The sequence below is a fragment of the Talpa occidentalis genome, unplaced genomic scaffold, assembly GCF_014898055.3.
Source record: "Talpa occidentalis isolate TD23 unplaced genomic scaffold, MPIMG_talOcc4v2.1 talOcc4.6, whole genome shotgun sequence".
NCBI lineage: Eukaryota > Metazoa > Chordata > Mammalia > Eulipotyphla > Talpidae > Talpa > Talpa occidentalis.
Genome location: NW_023604972.1, coordinates 32,037,027 through 32,052,631, shown reverse-complemented (window position 1 = coordinate 32,052,631; position 15,605 = coordinate 32,037,027). Strand labels below are relative to the sequence as shown.

Sequence of the window (15,605 nt, the reverse complement as noted above, 5' to 3'; positions counted from 1 at the left end):
GAATTGTCATCAGTAGTGAAAATTGCAGGAAAGCTGATTTGGTTTATCTAAGAAAGAACTTTATAACTATAACAGTGATTCAACAATTGATTTAGGAACTTTGAGGGTCTCTGAAAGTATTCAGAGAACCATATATTGCTGGAAAGAAGAACTGTATCTAGTATGAAGGTTGGACAAGATGACTAAGATTTCTTCCAACTCCAACAGTTTTTATAATAGCTTAATAATATTACATGATGAGACTTGTAATAATCTTATTAGACATTCTAATTGAAACATAGTTGAAATCCAACATTATATTAGTTTCGGGTGTATAGTATGAGTTTATATTTGTATGTATTGTGAAGTGATCACCCTAAGTCTGGAAAACATCCATCGATCACACGTTGATAATTTTTTCTTGTAATGAGAACTTTCAAATATCTACTATAGTATTACCAATTATATTCCTCATACTGTATGTTCTATCCCAATGACTTATTGTAACAGCAGGTTTTTACCTCTTGATCCCTTTCACCCATTTCTTCTATCCTCCAATCCTCCATCCCCCCCCTCATCTTTGGCAATCTGCATCACTCAATAATGTTTCAATCATTGACAGGCTGCATATAAAATAGTGATCCTGGGGCCTCCCTGGTGGCACAGGGGTTACAGATAGGGCTATCAGGCTATCACCAGCCACTGCAGCGTGAGTTTGATTCCTGGCCATCGAGGTGACCCACATGGCCCAGCAGACCTCTCCTATCTTATCCATCTGCTCCCCTCAGCAGTGTGTTTCAGTGGATCTGCCTGTTCTGCCGCCCACTCTGTCTCCGGTGAATCCTCTCATCCCCCATACCTCTGGCCTGTACCCCAGTTCTTATATGCATAAATAAATAAATCTTAAAAAAAAATAGTGATCCCAATAGGCTATACTCTACAGCCTAAGTATGAGGTAGGCTATAGGTTTGTGTAATTACACCTCATTATGTTCACACAAGAACAAAATCACCTAGCGATGTGTTTCTCAGTTTTATATTTTTTTAACACATACAGTTGTTTTAATACTCTATCTTTATAGCATTGTTATCACCACCCCCACCACTGTAACATGCTAAAACCTGCTAAAATTGTGGTGGCATTTCCTTTTCCTTCTTTCAATTACCAAAATTTTAATTAGATTTAAAGCATAAACTCATGGATCTAGAATAATTATCAAATGATATTTCAATTTACCATTAACCATCCTCTGTCCACATCCTTATATCTTCCCAGTGTAAGATATTTCAAACAAGACAGCTCCAAAGACACCATCAAAGGAGATTTCCCAGACCATAATTTGGGATCCACACTGGTCTAGAAAGGAAAATTCCAGGCTATTCTTTGCAAACTCGGGTATATTCTCAGCAGTCTTTCCTGTTGTGACTAATATCCTTTGTACTGAAACTTATGCCTATTTCCTCTACTCCAGATATTAGAGACAAAGACTCAAATGATTCTTGAACTCAAAAGAACACCTTAGATGATCGTTTCAACCATTCTATTTTAGAGATTAAAAAAACTGAGGACCAAGTAGACTGTAACTTGCCTTTGCTGAGAATTGGTACCAAAACCCATTTATCGAAACCAGCACACTACTGCCTAAATCATAACTCTTTCTCTCTCAGTCACACAACAACATCACTTAGTTGATTCAACATACAATGCCTTTCTTTCACCCATTAATTCAAGGTCCATTGCATGCATGCTACTTGCAAAGCAACCATAAAAGGCCCAGAAAGCCAAAATTATCTACCTTCTTACTCCAAAGGGGGAATATTTCAGGGTCAGAATAAAACTCTGAATGTCCCCTAATTTTGTTTTGAGCACGTAGAATTTCTGCTTTTCCCTCTCCGGTTCTAGACTCCAGACTGAGACCTGGTTTTGAAATCAAGGCCCCACAGGTCCAGGAACCAAGAGAATTTTTTTCATACCTGACCAACACTGAAACCCAGGCATCATGAGGAAGCTCAGGTTCTTTGCTCAATTTCTCCTAATGTCTGGGCTAAGTGAAATCCCTGGGTAATAGTGGATGCTTCCAGACCCAAATAGCTGCTCCACAAGGTCCACACATTTGTCCTAGCCTGCCAGGAGGGTCACACCACACGCCAAGAAGGATATGACTAATAATGTGACTTCAGAGACTCTGCAAGTCCAGACAACTTCTGATAAACATTTAAACAGAAATCAGGAATGTTTTCCTTTCTGAGGGGAAACGATGCCGTCTATGGTGTGAGTGGGAGGGGGGAGAAGGGAATAAATCTAAACATCAGCTTCCTCCTTTCATAATTTTTTTTTTAAAGATTCAGTGTGGTTTTTTTTTCTTTTTTTTAAGATTTATTTATTTATTTATTTATTATACAAGAACCAGGGTACAGGCCAGATGTGTGGGAGGGTGAGAGGACCCACCAGAGACAGAGTGGGGAACAGAACAGGCAGACTGACAAAACACACTGCTGAGGGGAGCAGTGGGCCAGACAGAGAGGTCTGCTGCACCATGTGGGATTCTCGCCGGCCGGCTGGGATCGAATCCACGCTGCAGAGGCTGCGGACAGCTCCACAGTGCAGCGCTCAACCACCTGCGCCACCAGGGGAGGCCCTCCTTTCATAATTCTTAAACATTTTAGCAACATTTATTTTTTATAATATGGCTGTATCATTTTTCTTTTTCTTTTTGTCTTTTTTTTGTTTTTGTTTTTTAAAATTTTATTTTATATGTATTTTACATCATTCTTTTTGTACAATGCATGCTTTCTCCTCTCAGGTGTAGTCCCCGTAAAATTCCCACCACCAATTAACCGGTGCACCATTACCATAGTTCCTCGTGTAAGAACACCTCCCCTCCCCTGTTTTGATCGCTCTCCCTCTCCCTCCCCTGCAGTGTCTCTGATTAATAGTTGCCTGTTATTTTCGTTCTTTAATTTATTATGATTATTTTTTTCCTGGTCCCTTCTTTGGTTCCCCTACATTCCTCCTATAAGTGAAACCATGCGATATTTTTATTTTTCCTTCTGGCTTATTTCACTGAGCACGATCCCTTCCAACTCCATCCATGTTGCTGCAAATGGCATTGTAACAGGGTGGTCCCCAGGAAAGGGGGAGGTTCCCTGCCCCACCCAAGGGAGGGTGGAGCTGAGCAGGAAGAGGAGAAGCTGCAGAAGAGAAGGAAGAGAAGCTGAGGAAGGAAGGAAGCAGGATGGAGCCAGGAGACCTGGAGGAGGCGCATGGAGCCTAGAGACACGTGAAGAAACTGCGCTTGTCTTTTGGTCGTGGACTGGGTGACACAGATGTGGGTGAGACCCGTGGGGAGGTGACAGTGGCAGCTTTTATCTTGATGTTGATTTTGCTCTTTTCCTTCCGGGCTTGTCTGGTTGTTTCTGACCCTTTTCCGTGGGTCCCCACTGGAAGATGCTTTAGACTTGTGGCAGGCTTTGGGGCCTTGTTCTGGACCAATCCCACATGGATGGAGTTTTACCCACGAGGGGACGGGTAACTTTGGGTGCTTCATTTAGAAACTAGATTCTTTGCCTTTCCTGTATTGTTTCCTAATTAAAGTTCCTTCCCATTAAAGTCTCATATGTTTCGTGTTGATGCGGCGGATGGCAGAACCCATTTAGAATAGGCAGGTCTGCGGGGCTTGGGCTGCCCCTCTCCCTGTCCTATAACAGCATGAGTTTATCTTTTTTGATTGCTGAATAGTATTCCATTGTGTATATAAACCACATCTTCTTGATCCAGTCATCTATTTTGGGGCATTTGAGTTGTTTCCATAGCTTACCTATTATAAACAGTGCTGCAGTAAACATAGGGGTACAGGTATCCTTTTGAATTAATGTTTTTGTGTCCTTTGGGTAGATACCTAGGAGTGAAATTGCTGGGTCATATGGAAGCTCCATTTGTAGTAGTGTGAGGAACCTCCACAAAGCTTTCCATAGTAGGTGGACCAGTTTGCACTCCCACCAGCAGTGCAGGAGAGTTCCTTTTTCTCCACATCCTCGCCAACATTTGTTTTTTCCTGTTTTTTTTAATGTGTGCCATTCTCACTGGTGTAAGGTGGTATCTCCTTGTGGTTTTGATTTGCATTTCTTTGATTACAAGTTATGCTGAGTATTTTTTCATATACCTGTTGGCCATTTGCAATTTCCTCTTTGGAGAAGTGTCTTTTTTTGCTCTTCTGCCCATTCTATGACTGGATTATTTTTTTGTTGAGTTGCATCAGCTCTTTGTAGATCTTTGTGATCAGGCCCTTATTAGTAGTATTGTGTGCAAAAATTTCTCCCAGTCAGTAGGGTGTCTCTTTGTTTTGGTTAATGTCTCTTTGCTGTACAGAAGTTTTTTAATTTGATGTAGTCCCAGCTATTCACTTTTTCCTTGACTTTCTTTGCTTTGGGGGATGTGTCTTTAACGATGTTACTGAGATGTATGTCATATAGTGTTTTGCCTATACTTTCTTCCATATATTGTACTGTTTAAGGTCTTATGTCCAAGTCTTTTATCCATTTTGAGTTGATATTTGTGCATGGTGTGAGGTTGTAGTCTAGCTTCATTTTTTGCATGTAGCAGTCCAGTCTTCCCAGCACCATTTATTGAACAAACTGTCCCTGTTCCATTGCATATTCTTTGCATCTTTGTCAAAGATTAGTTGTACATAAATATGTGGGTTTATTTCTGGATTTTCTATTCGATTCCATTGGTCAGCAGCAGTCATTTTAATAACCTGTCAGACTTTCATACTCAGACCCCTTAGCTAGGTGCAGTCATAGGAGCAAGATGTGTCTATGAAGAATGGGTAATTCCAAAGTGATTACCGAGCAAATTTTTTTAAAGATTTATGTATTCATACATACAAGAACTGGGGTACAGGCCAGATGCGCGGGAGGGTAAGAGAATTCACCAGAGACAGAGCCGGGAACAGAACAGGTAGACTGACTGAAATACACTGCTGAGGGGAGCAGTGGGTGAGGCAGGAGAGGTCTGCCATGCCATGTGGGCTTCTTGCCCAGCCAGCTGGGATCGAACCCGCACTGCGGAGGCTGCGGACAGCTTCACAGCGCTGTGCTCAACCGCCTGAGCCACCAGGGGAGACCCTACCAAGCAAATTCAAAATTAAACTGGAGTTTGAGGTCAGTCTCCCAGGTTCTCACCCTGAGGCCAGGAATGCTCCAAAAAGTATCTACTCAAGACTCACTTTAAGTACCCCAGTTGGGATCCTCACTTCCCATACTGACAAAAGAAGGAAGCTCTGTTAAGGAAATGGGTGTGACTTCTGGAGGGGAGGAAAGGTGAGGTGGACCAGATGGCATCTCAGCATTCTCAGCCACCCAAGGACTTCCAGGAACCTTAATCCAGGGCAGCAGGAAAGATTCAAAACAAACAGCCAACAAAGGTATTCCCTTAGCAAGGAAAGGAAAGCAGCAAAGTTTTATGATCCAAAGCAATTTTTTTAATAGTACTTATTAGTAGGGTCTTAGAGCACTTTCCTTCCCATTGCCTATTTGCTTGATCCCCTCATAGCTTCGGAACCCTTGTGAGTGGATAGGATGTGGATAAGATTGGTGTTCTCCCTGGTGAATTTCATTTTTTTTTAAAAAAACTTTTTTTTTTTTTTAGTAGAAAAACTGGGGTATAGGCGAGAGGTGCATGGGGGTGAGAGGATTCACCATAGACAGAGTAGGGAGCAGAACAGGCGGTTCTACTGAAATACACTGCTGAGGGGAGCTGTGGGCAAGACAGGAGAGGTCTGCTGCGCCAAGTGGGTCAGCTTCCTGGCCTGGGATCGAAATTAGGCCATGTTGGTTTCAGCACTGAAACTTAACCCCTAGACCATCAAGGAGCACCCCCCCCCCCGGTGGATTTTTATTTTTTTTAATTAATATTTTATTTCATATAATTCTTACATGACTTTTCATTTTTGCACAATGTATGCATTATCATTTTGGTTATATTCCCTATACAATTGCACCCCCCCTTATTTTGACTCTAGTGCTTCCTCTTCCCTTCCCTCCCCGCCTCCCTCTCCGTAGTGTGTCTCTGGTTTATAGTTGCTTGTTGATTTTGATTTTCACTTTGTATTAATTAGTCTTTGTCCTGGTCCCTTATTTAAGTTTTCTAAATTCCTGCTATGAGTGAGACCATCCGGTATTTTTCTTTTTCTTTCTGGCTTATTTCGCTGAGCATGATCCCTTCTAGCTCCATCCATGTTGCTGCAAACTGCATGAATTTATCTATTTTGATTGCTGAGTAATACTCCATTGTGTATATGTACCACATCTTCTTGATCCAGTCATCTGTTTTGGGGCATTTGGGTTGTTTCCATAGCTTAGCTATTTTAAATTGTGCTGCTATAAACATAGGGATGCAGGTGCCCTTTGGAATTAATGTTTCTGTGTCATTTGGGTAAATACCTAGGAGTGGAATTGCTGGATCATATGGAAGCTCAATGTTTAGTAGGTCAAGAAATCTCCACACAGCTCTCCTTAGTGGTTGGACCAGTTTGCACTCCCACCAGCAGTGTAGGAGAGTTCCTTTTTCTCCACACCCTCGCCAACATTTGTTGTTGCTAGTTTTTTTTTAATATGTGCCATTCTCACTGGTGTAAGATGGTATCTCATGGTAGTTTTGATTTGCATTTCCCTGATTACAAGTGATTAAAAAGTAGCAATAATTGTCACTCAACAAGCTCCCTCTACATTAGGTGGTTGGAGAAGGCAGGGTGGAGGAGGTCAGTTTAGAAGAAAAGATTTTGATAGTAACTTCAGTAAAAACCCTTTATGTATCTGAAATAACAATACATTTTTAATATGTCATTCTCACTAATTTCAGCCCTTACCCCTTTAGCCAGGAACACTCAGGACCAATGCAAATATTAATAGAATGCAGTGATAACAATTCCTCTCCCTTGGAATTTAAGTAGGTGGGGACATTCAACTCACTTTGAAATCCTAAATATTCCCGTACTTGGTTTTAGATACTTCTTTGCTTTTCTATCTGAGATAAAGTACTATATTTCTATTTTTTTATTGAAGTACCATTGGTTTACAACACTATACAGGCTTCAGCCTTATCCAGCATCTGGATATACTACATTATGTTTTTCACCAAAAGTCTAGTCTCCATCCTTCACCATACAGTTGACCCTTTTACCCAATTTGTCCACCCCCTTCCTTTCTGGTAACCACCATTTGTTCTTATAATCTAAGAGTTTTCGCTTTGTGGTGTTTGCTTGTTAGTTTTGTTTCTTTATTGTCCCCACATAATTGAAATCATATGGTGTTTGTCTTTCCCCATCTGACTAAAAGTATTTTATTTTCAAAAACTAGTCTTCAGAAAGCACTTTGACGCACTTGTTGGTTCTTTCATTAATGCAGTCATTCATTCCTTCATTCATTCCTGCCATGTCCTCCGCTTGCCTCTGTAGGGGTGGAAAGGGCCATCAAAGTACCCCCTCATGCAAAAACTGGGAATCATGGTCAGGATGAAAATTGTGAAGCATCCCGGCTCTGCTACTGATAAACTCGGTTGCTCTGCAAATTTTTTAGCCTCTCAGAGTTCCTGAATTCTCTTCTGTGGAATGGATTCTTACGAGGATTAAGTGAGCTGATACACCCCAGAGCCTGCCCTGTGCCCAGCAGATAATAAGCTCAGTAGATGGTGGAGGCTGAATTAATGATGGTGGTAAGGGCTATGGTAATTTTTACTATTAACAATTAGCATGAATGAGACCAGTAGCATAAGAAAAATGGGGCAAAGCACTGTTAGATAACAGCCGGGGAGCGACTGCTGAACAGGAATTGTCTATCTGGGGAGATTTCACATGGAATTTGACTTGCTAGATTTCTTTCCCTTGAGCTCTATTTTTTTTTTTTTTTTAAATCACATCTTAGTGGAGAAATTGGGAAATTCTTTCCCTTTGCATTTCATTTTCTATTACATTCCTGAAGACTGAAGCTTTGGTACAGAATTCAACTGAAGGCTGCATCCCAGCATTTGCACTGACCTTGGAGTGCCAGGGTAATTATTCTGTCAATTATTTGACTTTTTAAAGTGTGCTTACCTTGAAGAACCTCTGCCAAAGGAGGACCATGTTAATGTGTAACACTGAGATAAGCAAGGCACTGCTTTTTTTCTCCCCCATGGCTGTTCAACTGGAAAACTAAAATGGTTCTATTTGCATCTCATCAGCAGTGTTGAAAGATGGGGGGGGGGGACTTTTACTCATGAAGTACAGCAGGATGTGAATTTTAACAACACAAAATGCAATTTAATTTCATTTTTCTCACAAGATTAAAAGGAAATTACAAGATAATGTAATGCTTTGCTTGAAAAAGTGATGGTATTTAGCACAAAGACAGCAAAGAGTATACTCTGAATTGAGCCATGTAGATTCTTGCTTCTCTTGTAGATGGAATGAATGACAACCACTTGATAGGCCTTAAGGTCATTTTTCTCCCCCGAAATAGAAGACATTAATCATGGGTGCTGGACATCTGGGGCAACAACAAATAAACAACCATGCAGGTGACAGAGAATGGAGCCAGGAGGAATTGGGGACCCCAGGGGCAGTGGCCAGCTCTGCCCATGTGGCCGTTCCTGGGTCATCAAGTGTCAGGGTGGAGCTAGTCCTCTCAAGTCCTAACAGCTTTGTTGGAAACTCTCCATTATTGGAGAAATCTCCTAGTAATCATCCAAGTGCATTTCTGAAATGCCTGACAGTACTCTGGACAGTGGCGATGGTAGTGAGCCAGCCCTCCTGGTCTGCACTACAAGCAAAGATCAAAGGAATGGAACAGAGCCCTTTTTTAAAAACCCTAAACCCACAAGTGAATGTGAAATGCGTATTTCTATCATTGGCCCATCAAGGGTAAGGGGTTTTTGTGGTGAGAGAGAGGGAGAAATCCACAATTAAGAATGAAAATCCTCAAATTTAAAACTAGTAAACACTCAGAAGAGGAAACTGAATGCAAACGCTTGACCTTTCACTACTTTTCCATCATCTGCAACAAGTAGTGTATTTTGTATGCTGGTCCACTGATATTTGAGGCAAAAATTTAGGTTATGTATAATTAATATGAAACAGTAACTGTAGTTAGGAGCTGGATTCTAGAACCAAATTGCCTAGTTTTGAATCCCAGCCCTACCATTTTTGAGCACTGTTGCTTTGGACTCAGTTTTGTGTGCTTCAGTTCCCTCCTCTGTAAGATAGGAACAGCCCCACAACAACAGGGTTGTTGAGAGGATTAATTACACATCTGGATACCCACTATGAACAGTCAATGAATAGGTGTTGCTGTTTGTTAATGACCACTGATGGGTAAGTGGTGGGCAGGAGAGGGGCTGAAGTAAAATGAGGGGAAGGAGTAACTTGGAATAGGACCATAGACTATTGTAGTTGAGGAACTATGAAAGCTACTTAGTCCAGCCTCCTTCTTAACTAGGGAAACAAATCCTATTACATTTTAAAATAATTACCTTGATATCGTAAATAACAACAGCTGTCTGTTTATTGAGTGCTCACTGTGTGCCGCACATCTCAGGATGTGCATGCAGCCAAGCATCCCATGAGGCCCAAGTACTATTACTACCCCATTTTACAGATGAGAAAACTGAGGCTCAAAATGTTAATTTACCCAAGATCACTTAGATTAGAACCTAGGTCTGTCTCAACTATGTCCAATTACACAGAAATGTCTAATAGCACAAGACTATCTTACCTCTTTGCATTCCATTTTTTTATTACATCTCTGAAGACTGAAATTTTGGTACAGGATTCAACTGAAGGCTCCATACCAGCATTTTTACAGGTCTTGTAGTGCCTGGAGTGCTGTCAATTACTAGACTTTTTTTTTTTAAATTTAAGTGCTTACCTTCAAGAATGTCTGCAAACTGAGAACTAATTTATTGTGTTCCGTGATTTCCTGGAAGCAAATATTTAATATCCATGGATACATGCCTACTCTGCTTTTCCATAGAAATCCAGAACACTGTATTTTGCAAAATAATTTTATTGATCTTGAATTAATCATTGTTCAATGCTAGTGAGGTTAGCTATGTAAGAAATGATAAAATTCAGTAATAAAGGAATTTCCTTTGGAATCAATCTATCATTGAAATGATTTTGATTGAAATTATGAATAAAATGAAGAATTCATCCCTGATACTCTAAGCCACCCCTCATATAAATACTGCTGCATTTTAAGGAAATCTGTTTAATCTTAGACATCTTTAATGGTTGACAAGCACTTTGGAACACTGTTATCTTGACCTTAAATATGTATTGTATCTTTGATCTTAATGCTTTCTGGGGAGTAACTAAAATCAAGGCTTCTCATTCCCTAGCATGGCATCCATTCAGATGTTAGACAATTTTTAACAGTTTCATTCCCATCCCAGGCCTCTCTTTTTTAAGTTAAAAACCCTTATGACCTTCTATGTTGGTTTCCAGACCCCACATATCCTTGAGTGAGTTGGTCCCATTTTATTGTTTTTTTAAGATTTATTTATTTATGCATCCTAGCACTGGGTACAGGCCAGAGTTGTGGGATCTGAGAGGATTCACCAGAGACAGAGCGGAGAACAGAACAAGCAGACTGACTGCTAAGGGGAGCAGCAGGTAAGACAGGAGAGGTTTGTCGTGCCATGTGGGTAGCTCCCAGGCCAGGGATCAAACTTGTGCTGCAGAGGCTACGGATAGCTTCACAGTGCTGTGCTTAACCCCTTGTGCCACCAGGGAGGCCCGTGGTCCTATTTTAACCTCTTAGACAGAGTGGACCATGCCTATTACAGAGGCATCTCCATAAAAGGGGGAAGTACCACATCCCCTAGCCCCATTTATGTGCAGCCAGCCACCTTGGACTAGCTACTGGGAACTTGGGGGCAGAGCTGAACCACCTGTTGAAGTAGCTCAAAGAGACAGGAGAGAGACATGTGGAGAAAGGCTGGCTGGCTTCTCAGCTTTGGACTTCACCAGAGGTTTGAGGGATGTGGAAGGAGACACATAGGTAAGAGACACAGAAGGCTGGCTGCAGGGCTGATACAATCTGAGAAGAACACACTAGAACCCCACACTCACATGAATGAGACAAAGACCTCTAGCCTCTTAGCGTCCCTAATGACATGGTGGGCTCCGTGGTTAAATGATGAAGGCATAGTGACAAGTGGGAGGCGAGAAAGAGCTTCCTAAAATGGTTTCAGAGTAATGGAAGGGAGAGGCTTTGTGTCATTGGCTATTGTTTGGGTTTCAAGTCGGGAATTCCTGATTACATTAGTCCTAACAAAGAGATGCTTGAGATTCAAGATTTTTATAGACTGTGCCTAAATTCTCAGACAGGAAGTTCTAAAAAATGAAGAGATGTTACTTTTTTAGTATTAGTCCTAAATTTAGGGACACTAGTAGCTCTGTGTAGGGTAAATGGTTTTTCAGGCTTTTCTGCCCTCCCACCATTAGGATTCCCCTGCCTGATGGGGCATCTGCAATTGTTATATTGTTGCAAACTGCCTTGTGATAACTTCTGTGGGCCATTGGAGGAGAACAGAGAGATAGTCACCAAGAGAAGCAGAAGCAGGAGAGAAGCAGGAGAGAGAGGCAGGAGAGAGAAGCAGAGAAAGAAGCCAGAGAAGCTCACAGTGAAGACTTGCCAGGGGCTTGGAGGCCTTCCGGCCTCCTGGTCCCCCGGCACCCCTGCCTGCCCTCTACCTGGTTGCTGCAATGCATGTAAAGCTCAATAAAAGCCTGAGAAAGCCACCGAGGGCTCCAGGACTCCTTTACCCATCTGCCGGATCAGAAAACCTGCTCAGTGGCCATCCTGCCACTAAACTATGTTTATCATAGAGCCTTGCTACGAAGAAAGATGCATAGATGGGGAGGTATTTAAGTCAACTATTGAGGTATCCAGCTGGTTCTTTTAGGACCTAATTCCTATAATGCTCTACCTTATGTCCACCCTTTATGGCAGATGTAAAATTATTGGGCTTTGTCTACTTGTGAAATCCTTTTCAACTTTTTTTAAAAAAGATTATGAATACAAGAACTGGGTACAGGCCATAGATGCAGGGGGTGAGAGGATTCACCAGACAGTGGGGAGCAGAACAGGCAGATCCACTGAAATACACTGCTGAGGGGAGCAGTGGGTGAGACAGGAGAGGTCTGCTGCAACACGTGGATACCTCCCTGGTGGGGATTTGAACTAGTGCTGCAGTGGCTGCTGATAGCTTCATAGTGCTGGGTCTTAACCCCCTGCATCATCAGGGAGGCCCCCAAATTCTTCTTAACTTTGTAGCTCACACTTTGAACAGTGTTGTAGGGTAAGCTATTTTCAGGCTTTTCTGTCCTCCTGCCATTAGGATGGCATGCCTGATGGTGGGTACATGCATTTTGTTACATTGTTGTAAGTTGTATTGTTTACTTCTGTGGGCCATGGCTGCAGTATTGATACATTCTTAGAGAAGCAGAGGTAGGAGAGAGAACAGGCGAGGAAAGGAGAACACCAGAGAGCCCATATGGAAGACTTGCTGGGGTCTTGGAGGCCTTCTGGCCCCCTGGCACTCCTGCCTGCCATATATGCTACACTACATGCAAAAGCTCAATAAAAGCTGGAGAGGGCCTCCCTGGTGGAGCAGCGGGTTGAGCACAGCGCTGTGGAGCTGTCCGCAGCCTCTGCAGAGCAGGTTCGATTCCCGGCCAGCCAGGGAGAAACCCACATGGCACAGCAGACCTCTCCTGTCTCCCCGCTGTTCCCCTCAGCAGTGCTTTTGGTCCATCAGCCTGTTCTGCACCCTGCTCTGTCTCTGATGAATTTTCTCAGACCTCCGCGCCTCTGCCTGTACCCCAGTTCTTGCATAAATAAATAAATCTTTAAAAAAAAAAAAAAAAAAGGGCCTCCCTGGTGGCGCAGCGGTTGAGCGCTGGATTGCGAAGCTGCCGGCAGCCTGTGTGGTGCCGGTTCAATCCCCGGCTGCTCCCCGGCCACCGGAGGAGGGTCCCACATGGCGCGCAGACCTCTCCTGCCGCCCGCTGCTCCCCTCAGCAGTGTACCTCGGTCCTTCTGCCTGCTCTGCTCCCCGCTCTGGCTCTGGTGAATTCTCTCACCCTCCCGTGCTTCTGACTGTACCCAGTGCTTGTATAAATAAATAAGTAAATAAATAAATCTTTTTAAAAAAAAATAAATAAAATAAAATAAAATAAAATAAAATAAAATAAAAAGCCTGAGAAAGCCACTGAGGGCTCCAGGACTCTCCTTTACCCATCTGGTCTGCTCCAATCATAGAAACCCTGCTCTCAGTCCTTCCTGCCCTGAAAAGTGTCTAACTCTTCTTTGTCTTAAAGGCATTTGTTTTGGGTTTTTTTTTGTTTGTTTGTTTAATGTTTTTGCCTCACTGAATCTTAGTGTGCTTTTTATGGCCCTCTTGCAGAAATCCCATTAGGAAAGCACTTTAATATATTACTTGGCAACCAGACATCTGACAGTGTTCTAGTTCATTAGTTAGGAAACCTCCCACACTCAGAGAAATGGACATTCCTCTGTTAATTCTCAAGCTTTGATCACTTCTGCAGGACCAGGATTAACTTTAATGCATTTTGGGGATAGCATGAGGTACTCTAAATGTGGCAAAATAAAAATAACACTGATGAAAACAACCAAACATTCTTTAAAGAGAACTTCAGTTAGTATTATTCTCTGGTGTCTCCTGAGTCCTTTGAAGACAGAGCTTATTTTAGGAAAGTGGGTGTACTTTGTGAGCAAGAGGTTGGTTAGGCAGCCACCAACCAGATCACAGATCATACTGAAATGATCCTAATGAGGAGAGACTTTTCAGAGCCATATTCATTTTACCATGAATAAATGGATTCAAGTCTTATTCGTGGGCTTTTAATTCTCAATTTTGAATTTGCAAACTATCCAATTCCTTCAAAGCTATGGTGCGCAGAGAAGGCTCTGAATAATAGGATTCCTTATTTTTAAAGTCAGATGCCCTTCAGCAAAGCACTGGGCTTTGCAATGTGATCAGTCAAGGGTCCAATGGGCATGGATTTCCCCATCTGACAGTTTCTTGTTGAGCTCCAACCAGTGTTTCTCTCTCTCCTATGAAACATGCCTCTACCCCAGGGCTCCGAGTGACTTCAAAGTAGATAATGCTGTATTGTTTCAACATAGACTATAGCAAATGAAAAACAATTTAAGTTCCTGAAGCATGACAGTACTTGGGTGCTGGTGACTTTTCTCTTAGGAGCTTCATTCTTTTAATTGAAAGACTTAAAAGAAGCAAGCTGAGAAGGTGTTTAAAAAGAAGTCTGTTGTTTAGAACCGAAAGCCCGGGCACTAAAAAGGAAGAGCTTTCCTCCAACTTCAAGAGGTAAAGGAAAAGAAGTGTGGAGCTCTGGCTAGAGAGACGATAAGCCTTGAAGAAAGTCCAGAGAGTGTCTCATGCAATGAGGAAAGAAAGATGAGTGGTGCCTGTGCTGCTTGCAAACTTGCAGGATGAGACATAGAACTCAGGCGCCAATTATGACTCACTTAACACCTTCGGAAGCAGATAGAAGACAGGAAGGGTAGAAACTATAAAATGGTTTTGTTCTGCGTGAGAGATGTTTTTTCCAAAGGGGATAGTGGGGCAGGTGGCTTAGAGACTCACGCGCTCAGAGCACCACAGCCCATGGCCACTGTGAGCTGTGGGCCTTGGGCTAGTTACTAAGTCCTTCCCCCCACACCCACCAGATTCCTCACTTCCATGCAAAAGGGGTCACCGTGGCTTCTTGTCAACCTATAGGATGGTACAGATGGGTAAGTACTTTAGGAAGTTCTCCACAATGATCAGTGACAGTGAGTGAAGTTGGAGGTGGTAATGTCTAATGTGGGCTTATTCATAGCCTGGCCAGTTACTGTGTAACTATTTTGGAAGCTACCTGAAAGGCCATCCCAGTCTTCTGATCCAGAGATTCTACTAAAATCAGGCCATTCTGGGACATTCCTTGTAACCACCTCCCTTCTCCCAGCCAGGATTCCCAATCTTCAGAGAAAAGCTATTCAAGTCAAGTCCTTTTAAAGAAAACCAAAGTTTTCAAAGCTAGTGTGGAACCACCTTCCCAAATACCATGTTATCCTCCTGTCAAATTTGCCACAACAGGAAGGAGGCTGTGTAGACAGTCCTGTTAGGGTGCTGACCGAGTCCAGCCCCCTCTCCTGAGCTGAGCGCTGGGCTGATAGAGGACTCCACTCACTCAGTGACCATCCAGGGAAAAACAGAGCCCATCCCACTTTGTGTTGTTGGAACTCACCTGTATCAACCATTTAGGGTTGCTTGACTAAGCCTAGATGATCCAGAACCAGGTACATTGTCAAATAAAAGCAAGTATTCTTTGTCAGACAGACAAAGGAAGGAAGTAGACTTGCTGGATGTGAAAGTCTCAAACAGGACTTATACTGACTGACCCTTTTCTCCTTATCCACACAGAGCTGTCCTGAGTGGATGTGATGTGTACTCAAATGACAGAACAGTACTCAACTAGAAGAGACTTGCTAAAAACTCTAGCAAGAGGGACATTCTTTGTAAATTCCAAGCTAGTGTTTCCTACCCCAAACACATGAAAAAAG

At 42.5% G+C, this 15,605-nt stretch overlaps 1 protein-coding gene across 1 annotated transcript in view; it reads left to right on the top strand.

The window, feature by feature from the left end:
- Nucleotides 1-15,605, top strand: part of IGFBP7 (insulin like growth factor binding protein 7) — a 76,960-nt gene that overhangs the window by 26,666 nt on the left and 34,689 nt on the right. The gene's annotated exons all lie outside the window — the stretch shown is intronic.